The sequence below is a fragment of the Polypterus senegalus genome, unplaced genomic scaffold, assembly GCF_016835505.1.
Source record: "Polypterus senegalus isolate Bchr_013 unplaced genomic scaffold, ASM1683550v1 scaffold_4877, whole genome shotgun sequence".
NCBI classification, from domain to species: Eukaryota; Metazoa; Chordata; class Cladistia; order Polypteriformes; family Polypteridae; genus Polypterus; species Polypterus senegalus.
In genome coordinates, this window is record NW_024381821.1 from 1 (window position 1) to 12,004 (window position 12,004).

The window sequence follows — 12,004 nt, forward strand, 5'->3', positions numbered from 1 at the left end:
TCTGAGCATGGCAACGGCTCAAATCCAGCCCGTCTGCGTCCCTGCAGAGCGACGGGAGACTGCCGCGGACTTGGAGCGCAGGGCGCTAGGACCCAGGGCACTCATCAGCCCCTGTCCTCTCAGCGCCTACGTACTCCCTCTCCTCACCCTTTTCGGCCGTCTACACCGCCGCGTCCGCTGTTGGGGAATTGCCTACTCGGAGCCGGTCTTCCTGTAAACAGTCACGGCCGTTTTCGGCGAATCCCCCCTCATGCTGTATGGGGACGGCGTCACCTACCTTCCCCGCAGTACCCTGCTGGCCACAGGCTCCAGCGTCGCGCCGATCCTCCGTCCCATACGGTGTCTCTTCCGACGCGACCACCTTCCCCTGCAGCTTCTCCAACTGGACAGTGAGAGCACTCAGCATCTGTAATAGAGGCGACTCAGCGGGCCGAAGAGATTCCTCCGGCTCACGCCGAGCCGCTGGCGGAAACAGAGAGGCAGACGGCAGTGGGTGGCCTCGGTGTGGCCTTCTGTGTCGCAACGCCGGCCGGGCCGTCCTTCCTGACAGCGCAACTCTCGGAGCCCGCTGCACTCTGGTGACGTTCGTTCTTGCTACTCCGCACCCGGGGATGGCCAATCTGCGGTCTGGCGGCGGTCCCTGGGTAAACGCTCCCGCGGGGTTGTGCACGGGCCGCTCCCGCGGCCAGTGTGTGGGGTCTGCTGCTGCGCCGGGCCGTCCACAGACTTATTGAAAACAGGTCCCCGTCTTGAACCAGACAGACCATCCGCACAACTACGCCACTGTGGACGCTGGCCCGGACACAGACAGGCAGACATGTTGTTCATCACCCAACACACTGTTTATTTACAAATATTTACAAACTGTGCACTCACACCCCAGTGCCTCTTGCACCAATTCCCCCAAGTCCAGGCCTCACAGTCTCTGTGCCTTTCTCTCCTGGCCGCCTCCAGTCCTCACTCTAGCTCCGTCCTCCGGCCCCTTATATACAGCTCCCGGATGAGCACCAGGTGTTCCCGACATTCCTCCCTTGGCCACGCCCCAGCGTGGCGGAAGTGCCGGCTGTCCTCCCGGCAGCTCTCCGGGTGTCTCCCAAAGCCAAGCCCTGTACCCGAGGCCCCCAGCATAACCAGGACGGACGCCCCCTCTCGGTCTGGAGGAGGCACAAGCCCTCCTCTGGTTCTCCAATATATATATACACACATATACATACACATATTGCTCAAAACAACTAAAGGAACACTTTTTAATCAGAGTATAGCATCAAGTCAATGAACCTTCTGGGATATTGGTGTTAAAGAAATTAACAACAGGTGCACTTGAGCAACAATGAGACAACTCCCAAAACAGGAATGGTTTAACAGGTGGATGCCACTGACATTTTTTTCCTCCTCATCATTTCAGACTGTTTTTTCCACTAGTTCTGTATTTGGCTATGGTCACTGTCACTACTGGTAGCATGAGATGATGCCTGGACCCTACAGAGGTTGCACAGGTAGCCCAACTTCTCCAGGATGGCACATCAATATGTACCATTGCCAGAAGGTTTGCTGTGTCTCCCAACATAGTCTCAAGGGCATGGAGGAGATTCCAGGAGACAGGCAGTTACTCCAGGAGAGCTGGATAGGGCCTTAGAAGGTCCTTAACCCTGCAGCAGGACCTGTATCTGCTCCTTTGGGCAAGGATGATCAGGATGTGTACTGCTAGAGCCCTACAAAATGACCTCCAGCAGGCCACTGGTGTGAATTTCACAGACCGAACAATAAGAAACAGACTTTATGGTCAGAGGGCCTGACGTCCTCTAGTAGGCTCTGTGCTTACTGCCCGGCACTTTGGAGCTCAACTGGCATTTGCCATAGAATTCATTAATTGGCAGGTCCACCACTGGTGCCCTGTGCTTTTCAGAGATGACAGCAGGTTCACCTTGGGCACATGTAACAGATGTGAAAGGGTCTGGAGAAGCCATGGAGACCGTTATGCTGCCTGTAACATTGTTCAGCATGAGCGGTTTGGTGGTGGTTCAGTGATGGTCTGGGGAGGCAGATCCATGGTGGGAGAATGTAAACACAGGCAATCAGACACAGCATTTATTTTTTAACCAATTAATTTAATTTGTGGTTAATATAACATAGTGCACTTTATATACCTTAGGTTCATTTGCCACATCTCTTACAGCATCCACTATTGCATTTTTTGACTCCAGAAAAGCGTCCAGCCAAATGGTCACTCAGTGGTTTCCAAGGCCAAGGTGTGTGAGCAGCCAGCGCCTGAAGATGTGCTGGGCACAGTAGCACCATCATGTCCGAGGCATGGGGGTCAGCTTTTCTAATATTGTCTGAAACAGAATAAACAAACGGTAGGCTACAACTCGCCTTTTCATGTCAACTTTGATATATGGCCATTTTTTTTTTATTTTGGGCGCTGTGTGACTTTCTGAACTTGAACTTTCGAGGTCTCCGATATGCAGTATCACTCTATAACTACCTTTTATTGCTTACACCACTGCTTAAGCTAACAAATAGTACATTTTTCCTTGCTTCCACTTCGTATTTGCTGAAATTCTTTTTTTCCACATGCTTTTGCCATTGTCTACTCAAAACACTGAGCGGAAGGGGCAACTTATATTGTGTCACACACGTGCGCATGGGAGGCAGCTAAAGGGCTTGAGTAAGGGCAGTTCCGAATCATACTGGGATGTGGCAGAGTGCACTGACTCTTTTTCCCCCTTTCCTGCAGACCATTCACGGAAGATTCCACCTGGCCCTCTTGACGTCACTTCCGGATCCGTGCCTATAGAAGAACACCTTGCCGGCTCTGGCCCCTGTAATGTCACGTCCGGGCTTGAGCCTATGGCTGAAGACCTACATGAGCCTGACCCCTTTGACCTCACTTCCTGTATTCCCCTTTAAAAGCCTCCACCTTTTCCGTATTCCCTCAATTTTGTTTTGGACTCGGTTTTGTGCACAGCAGTGCTATCATTTAAAACTTCAATTTGCAGCCAGGAAACCAAATACAAGGGTGGCAGCCCCAAACCTTACTATGGCTCTTTGTGGCTTTTGTTACAGTGGCATAGTTGGCAGGATGGAAAGGTCCCGGAAAAGAAGGGGACAGGACTTGCAATGTACCCAGGTGGGAGTGTACCAGGACCGAGTTTTCAGGCAGGGAGGGTGTCCCGTGGTTCAGCGAAACCTGGTATGGGCTCCGCTCCCGGCACGCTTAACTAGGCAACCTAGGCAGGCAAGGGAGTGTGTGGGAGGGGCTCACAGAGTAGGGTTCCTCTGGAGGGGGGAGACAAAAGAGGCTTATTATGCTCTCTTGGAGGACAGTGCCCGCCTCCCTGTGAAACCAGAGCCCCGATTTCCACCTAGGGGTGCCTCAGACTGGCAGGTAAGTAGAATAAGAAACTAGAGGTTGGACCCAGAGCGCCCGACCCACAAACAAGCCTGGTCCTTTTGGGCAATGGTAGGGCAGTGGTTATGGCCACATGAGAACAAGCCCTACCTGCTTCTGAAAGCGCATCCCCGTGGCTTCACCCAGCCGGTCTGAGGTAAGCAGTTTAAGAACATGGCAGAGGTCATAGATCTTCTGGAGACAAAAAGGATGGCCTCACAATCTGAGAGAGCAGAACTGTCCCTTAGTCGAACTCAGCCAGAGTACGTCCCAAAACCTAGCCCCACCCCGTACCACTCGGAGGTTATGCCGAAGGAGTTGTGGGCGCGCAAACAGCTTGGAAGCGAGGAGGGATGCAGGTGGAGGGGTTTGTGTGCTCTGACTAAGTAGTTGGCGGTCCCAGACACAGGCATGGTGGTCGTAAATGGGTATAAGACCACAGCCTTGTTCGACTGCAGCAGCAACATTACCATTGTTGCCCGCCAGTTTGTGCTGCCGCAACAATGGTTAAGGATTAAGACCAGCATTACCTGTGTCCATGGAGAAATCTACTGGTACAGGTCTGCCACTTGTATCGTCAGTTACGGAGGATCGCTACAGAAACTAACCATGGCCGTCCTCCCAAATCCACCACATCCGGTGAGACTGGGGCAGGTCTGGTCTAAAATTAAAAGCGGTGAGGCACATACCACTCCTGGGGTTAACTTAGGCCTAGTTATAGACGGAGATGAGCCATCTCAAGCTGCTTCCTCGCCGTGTAACCAGCCGGTGGACAGAGACGAAGCAGCCTCCCTGAGTGACGTGCCAACTCCCAGACCATTGCGGGCCAATGCATCATCCACCAGCACCGAGATGGAATGGGAAGGAAACCAAGCCTCTTGAGGTTGGCCCGGACCTTCTCTCCCTTTCGCAGTTTCAATTTAGAGAAACGGCTGCTTCTTTTAAAAGGGAGCAGTGGAATGACGATTCCCCGAAGTTTGCCAAAAATGCAGTGGTCATGGTCAATGGCCAGTCGATGCTACAGGGTCCTCACTTTGTGTTAGAAAATGACCTTCTCTATCACTTAACAGAGCATGAAGGGCAGGAGAGGAGGCTACTGCTAATCCTGTGGACCTTCCACCGGCAGGTCTGTGAGTTAGCACTCACCCACCTTCTTGGTGGCCATTTGGGCAACGAGAAAACCCTGGAGCGGATCAAGCTCCGCTTCTATTGGCCGGGAATCAATGAAGAGGTTCGTCGCTTTTGCAATTCCTGCCCTGAGTGTCAATTCCTAGGAAGGACCGTGCTCCTCTCATTCCTATTCCCCTGATTGATGTTCCCTTCCACAGAATCGGGATCGATTTAGTTGGACCTCTAGAGCCCTCAGCCCGAGGACACAAGTACATTTTAGTCCTCGTGGATTACGCTACCAAAAATCCCGAAGCTGTTCCGTTGCGCTCAGCTAATTCTAAAGCCATCGCACGAGAATTGGTAGGGGTCTTTGCTCATTTTGCCATACCTAAGGAAGTCCTGACGGACCAAGGGACGCACACCCTTTACCTCGGAGACGATCAAGGAGACTGCCAAGTTACTTAAAATAAACCATCTAAAGACCACGGTATATCATCCTCAAACTGACGGTTTGGTAGAGAGGTTCAATCAGACTCTCAAACAAATGTTTTGTAAGGTGGTCAACTAGGATGGAATGAACTGGGATCAGCTCCTTCCGCACTTCCTTTTTGACTATCAGGAAGTCCCACAAGCCTCCATGGAGTTCTCCCCTTTTGAATTATTGTATGGGCGACAACACCGGGGCATATAAGATATCCTAAAAGAAGGATGGGAAGAAGAGGCTCTTCCCTCTACAAATATATTGGAGTATATTGCGCAATTACACGATGGATTTGGTAAAATTCTGCCCCTCCTTAAAAGTCACATGGAAGAGGCACAAGCAGCACAGGTCCGATATTATGACCGTGGCACGTCTCTCCGAGAGTTCCACCTGGGAGATCGGGTCATGGTCCTAGTACCTACCTCCCACTCTAAGTTGCTTGCCCATTAGCAAGGTCCCTACGAAGTTAAGGAGAGGAAAGGACTTGTTGACTATTTGGTGAGTCAACCCAATCGTCGGCCGAGGGACTGGGTTTATCATGTAAATCTGCTGAAACCGTGGAAGGGCAGGGATCCCAATCCCTCCTCTGGTCAGCCCCGCTCACTCTTTGCTCACACAGCTAGCCTTAACTTTGGTGCGAATTGAAGTCCCAGACAATGACGGGAGCTGGAAACAGTTATCCTGTCCATCCCAGAGGTAGTGAGTGAAAAACCCGGAAGGACCTCTCTGATTGAACACAACATTGTGACAGAACCCGGGGTTATAGTCCGAGAACGTCCGTATTGTCTTTCCGAGGCAAAATGAGCTGAAGTGGAGCTTGTGATCAAGCACATGCTGGAACCAGGAGTTATCAAGGAAAGTCATAGTTCTTGGTCCAGTCCCATTGTATTGGTCGCTAAGCCTGATGGGAGTTGGAGGTTTTGCAAAGGCTTCCGTCGACTTAATCAAGTCTTCCAATTTGATGCTTATCCAATGCCATGAGTGGACGACTTCCTTGACAGGCTTGGACAGGCTCAAAATTTGACCACGCTGGACATGACAAAGGGGTACTGGCAGGTTCCTTTAACGGACTCGACGAAGGTTAAGACCGTGTTTAGCACCCCTAGCGGACACTGGCAGTATCATGTCCTTCCATTTGGCTTACACGGGGCTCTGGCAACCTTCCAGCATCTGGTGAACAAAGTGCTCAGGCCTCATAACTCATACATACATGGTCATCTATTCCAGCACATGGATGGAACACCTACAGCAGGTAGAAGCGGTACTGCGGACACTTGGTGAGGCTGGGCTTCGAATTAATCCCAAGAAATGTTTCTTTGGATTGAGTGAAGCCAAATATTTAGGCTACCTGGTCGGTTGGGGTACTGTGAAGCCACAGTGCTCCAAAGTAGATGCCATTCTGAAATGGCCCCATCCGCGAACCAAGCAGCAGGTCCAAGCCTTTCTCAGGTTAGCGGGGTACTACCGTCGGTTTGTGCCCCGGTTCTCAGAGATAGCGGCACCCTTGACTGATTTGACAAAGAAGAGGGCCCCAAACATTGTGGTATGGATTGAAAAGACTGGCACTGCATTTAGTGACTTGAAGCAGGCCCTTACGTCCGCACCTATTTTGAAAGCACCTAAATTTTCTTTACCTTTCATCCTCCAGGTGGACGCTTTGGACACAGGCCTGGGGGCTGTGCTGAGCCAAAGCGTCGATGGTGTGGAACACCCCATCATGTTCCTAAGCCGAAAACTGTTGGACCGGGAGACCAGGTATGCGGCGGTGAAGAGAGAGGCTTTGGAGATTAAATGGGCAATTATTCAGCTGAGGTACTACCTGTTGGGCTGGGAATTCAACCTTGTCACGGACCATGCACCTTTACAGTGGATGGCCCTGCACAAGAAGTCGGATCCACGGGTCACCAGGTGGGTTCTTGACCTCCAGCCAAACAAGTTTTCACTCATTCATCGTCGGGGCACTTTTCACGCCAACACTGATGCTCTTTCTTGGGTTCACAACCTCTCGGTCAGGATCGCCCAACTTGATGGCTCTGGCCCAAGGGTGGGGGAGTTGAGTGGGATCTGTGGGGCTTGTCACACACGTGCACATAGGAGGCAGCTAAAGAAAGGGCTTGAGAAGGGCAGTTCCGAATCATACCGTGATGTGGCAGAGCGCACGGACTCTTTTTCTCCCTTTCCTGCAGACCATTCACGGGATATTCCACCTGGCCCTCTTGACGTCACTTCAGGGTCCGAGCCTATGGAAGAAGACCTTGCTGGCTCTGGCCCCTGTGATGACATGTCTGGGCTTGAGCCTATGGCTGAAGACCTTCATGAGCCCGACCCCTTTGACCTCACTTCCTGTCTTCCCCTTTAAAAGCTTTTTCCCTATTCCCTCAGTTCTGTTTTGGACTCGGTTTTGTGCACAGCAGTGCTATCATTAATCTCAATTTGCAGCCAGGAAACCAAATACACGGGTGGCTACCCCAAACCTTGCTATGGCTCTTTGTGGCTTTTGTGACAACTGATTTACATATTCAAATACGTGAAATTCTGGGAGGAGTCGGGGTAGGCGCGTTAAAGTGTGTTAAATTTCACATTCATTGGGATTTATAGATTTATAAAAAGGAAGTGCATGGAACGTGATGTAAGCATAGTTTTATGCATCTGGATTTGTGCGTATGTACATTTCCAGTTTTGTCCATACGCCATGTTTTAATGTGAATTCTATGCACGCCGTTATACACGAGACCCCTGGAGTGGGTCCAGAGAGGTTGGAGATGGAGTTGATGTATTTTGACCAACCGCTTGAAGCACTTCATCATGATAGGAATCAGTGCTACAGGGCGGCAGTTATTAAGACACGTCACTGTTGACTTCTTTGGCAATGGAATAATAGTGCTCTTTTTGAAGACTGTGGGGACCACAGCCTGGCTCAGAGAGATGCTAAAGATGTCTGTAAGGACATCAGCCAGTTGGTCAGCACATCCTCTAAGCACACACCCAGGAATGTTGTCTGGTCCTGCAGAGTGACTCTAGAAAGTGAGCCTTGAAGCATAAGTAGAAGTTATTAAGCATGTCAGGGAAGCAAGTATCACTGCTGTTGGTCTGTGGTGAGATTTTATAATCCATTAAGGCCTACATGCCCTGCCACATGTGCCTATCTTTAGAGTAACAGATGTTGTTGTTAATCTTCTGTGCAAACTGATGTTTAGCTTTCCTGATGGACTTGAAAAGTTTAGCCCATGCTGATCAGACAGCCTCGATCTCCTGATCTAAAGGCTACATTTCTTGCTCTCGGTAGAGCACATACATTTTGATTCTCAAGATTGTCACACTGCACAGTCCTACACATTTATTGTAGACTATGAAAATTTTCAACCCCCTCCGCTATTGAGATTTGTAATAAAACTTTAAATAATTTAAAATAATTCTAAATAATTTGTAAAACTTGCATACAAAAACACATTGCCACTAAAATACCTGAAGCCTATGAAAAAAGTCATAATCCCGGGTCACCTTAAATTCCTTTGCATCTCTCCATCAGCGTCTTTTGTTTTGTAAATGTGTCGATCAGCACAAGCAGCCTGTTATTCCCATCCCCCCCACCGATGCAGCTCAACTCAGACAACAAGTTCTCCCAACTCAAGTCTGTTTATCTGGGTGTGAGGGAACACATGCATTTCATACGAGATGTTCCGTGTCTACAATGACCTGGGTAAATGTAGGATGACAGGAAATACGGGGCAAGAAATGCTGAACACATAGCTGAAACAGAAACGTTTTTAATATTATAGTACTAATGAAAAAATTTTGACATGAAGTGTATAATGTGTGAAGACTGAAGTCCAAATATCAAATAAACACTTTCACAAAAGGTACAATTATAAGAAAACAAGTGTGCCTTTATTCCAGAATATAACCAAAGAAAAAGAAATCGGGTTAGGGTACAATGCTGACATGACTGCTTGGCTGGTGTGGAAGTAAGAACTGCTGACTCATAATCAAAAGGTTGTCGGTTCGATTCCGGGTCCTTCCTAGATTTACCATTTTGAGTAGTGAGCTGCTCTTATTTTTACTATTATATAATAAAAAACATACATTTGATATGAGACTGTAACAGCCGGTGTAAATTTATGCTACTTGTAAAGGTTAGTGTTTTTTTTTTTAATCAGTTTAATTTTATCAGTCACGTTCACACTCCTCTCAATCTGACACTGCTAGTTTTCAAATAATGAGGTGGTATAACAGAGGTGAACTAAGATGAGGATGAGCGTTCTATATCAGTGAAAGAGAACAGAAGCTCTCCTCACGAGAAACGTCCAGTCACACATAAGAACAACGCAGTTGCACAAGGCGTAAAGGCGAAAGATGGCAACATTTAGATGCAGCAACAGGTTGGACGTCATCCTGCCAGTTAATCTGCCCCACACATGTCCGTCAATAAAACAGCACAGCTTACTGGGCTCACCAAGGTATCGTGCAAAGTTCTGTCTGGGATTATGTTTTTGATGGTCTTTATATGAACAACATTTAAATCTCTCTATTATATAAAAAAAATCCTGGGACAAGATGAGACTCTTTCAGAGAGATAATTTCAAATCCTACGAGACGAGACTTTGTGCAAAGAGATTTAACCACGGCCATGGCGGGAAATAAAAGGCAAAGAGTAGAAGACAAAGTAAAATGTCAAAGAGTTTCAAAAACGTAGGCGCGATACACATGCAGAGCAGGTTAGAGATTATGAAAGTAATGAAGAGGCGCATCTGGGACAATTAAAAGATTTCTGTTTGGTCAAAGTGAAATCCACATACACGAGCAGCAGAGACGTTAAGTGGATGGCGCGTAGCGCAGGCTGGGCGGTGGGTGAGCGAAGCCCCCTAGTGTTACTTACTGTATATAAACACCACATCGAATGTTGTTTACCTATATTTATCTTCCTACCTAGAGTAAAGTCAAAGTAGACTGTAGAGCTTCCTGTGTTTGATCGATATAGGCATGCTGACAAAGTACATGTGCAATGCCACTCCTTATTTAGTAAAAGATCAGTTATATAAAATGCGATGGCAACTTCCACCTGTAGCTATAGACACTTCAGCACATGAGCAAATCTTCATGCTAGTGTTTAGATCTGGCAGTGTCATGCTGACGGTGTATGTGCCCAAAAAAAAGTCTGACTGCATTCATGGTACCATTGCTCAGTACCAATTCACATACCTTGGGAAACATCAAGGCTATATTGAGAAACAAGAAAACCTAAGATGAACTACCTGCAAAATAGGAGCAGCCTTCAGTATAAACCAGTGGAATCAATGCTTCACCAAATACATAAATAAACAAACATTTGTGCTAACTCTAACTCTAACTGTATACCCTTTATGATCTCCTCTCTGCAAGTCTGTCTCCAAGCATTCTGCTTTGCTTCTAAACCAAGGACCACAAGAAATTGTTTATCATTAAACAAATCTATAAAAAAAACTTATGTATGAAGCTAAGTCTTTTTAAATCCAATGTAGTAAAGCTAAAACCATTCACATCAAATCTTAGTTTAATTAATACTAATAAAACATTTATATTCAAATAAAAAATGTTATACAAGGTGTCCAAAATAAAACAGTGCCTTCTAATATTCATTAACAATGTTGATTATTCTGTTGTGTTTTGACATGTTTAGTTCAAACAGTATCAATAATCTCTTATGGTGACACAGTTAAGGATGGTGTGGTTTTTAAAAATAAAAATATTGCAGCTTAGGCTTCATTTGTGTGGGTGTTTGTGTGGCTCTGGGATGTTTCATGGGGAGACTGGGGCTGAGCGTGCTTGCACACAAGGGTGAGATTGGTTCCAAAAATTTCATCGAATCTCCTCAGGTCATAATTAGGGCAACTGAAAGTTGGCACAGTGGTTAGAAGGTAGGCGATCAGTGACCACATGGAGGAGTGAGAGGCTGGTGCTCCGGGGTGAATAGTTTCCTGTTAAACATGATGGAGGAGTGGGTATTGATTGGCTAGCTTTCAAGGGATCCCATAGACGCCAAGGTGAATGTATGGAAGATGGAGGTACGGTTCAGAAGTTTGTGGCAGTCACCGACGGAGGCACGGAGGTGATGAGAGCCGAGGGAAGAGATCGCAGTTGTTGGCATCTCAATCTTCTCAAGCCAATCTTCTCAACCTGACTGGGTGAGTTGGGGTGGACAGGAAGAGAAGGATGCGCTAGGCTAGAAGAAATGGAATGGAACATGATATCTAAATAGTTTTAAATTATTTATTTATGATGAGGTTATGCACTGCACCTTAAATAAATGGACACTGTTCTTTGAGATAAAAGCACTAGCACTTTTTGCACCTCACTCTTGCTGTGATATGTGTCATCATTGCTTGCTCATCCTGGTCATGTTATTAATAGTTCAGGGTGCAAATGTTACATGGCCGCTGGAGCAGATCTGGATCATCACATTTTCACAATTACGTACTAATCTGTATATTATAATTAATAGACTTTGATGTATCTAAAGAAAAGTCAGCACCTGATGACCACACTGCACTGAGATCAACTGTTGTGTTAACTATGCAAATATTATGGTAGAAATGGAAAAAGAAAATGGACTACAGAGCCTTAAAAACTGGCTCATTAGTTAACACATACAGCAAGCATTATGATTATTTAATTAAAAATAACTTCAAGAAAAAAATCCTTGCTTGAGGAAAATACCCATTAATACATGGGTAAGGGAAATGTAGAATTTAGAATTTATTTGGAACAAATTCTATTTTGTATTTATATTCAAACGTAAAAAAAAATCCAAATTAAATTGTTAATGACCAACCCAAATGAAAAAAATTGAAATTCTGACTTAGAATTTTAATCAATTAGAACCATATCTGCACACATTGCAAACAGAAAATAGTTTAAGGAATTGGTATAGATCTACACTGAAAGATTGTTTTGTAACACTTTTAAACTTAGAATATTTATGTTGATTGCAGCTCGTTTTTAATACTTTTGAGACTATTCTTGTTGAAAGCTATGCTACACAATGT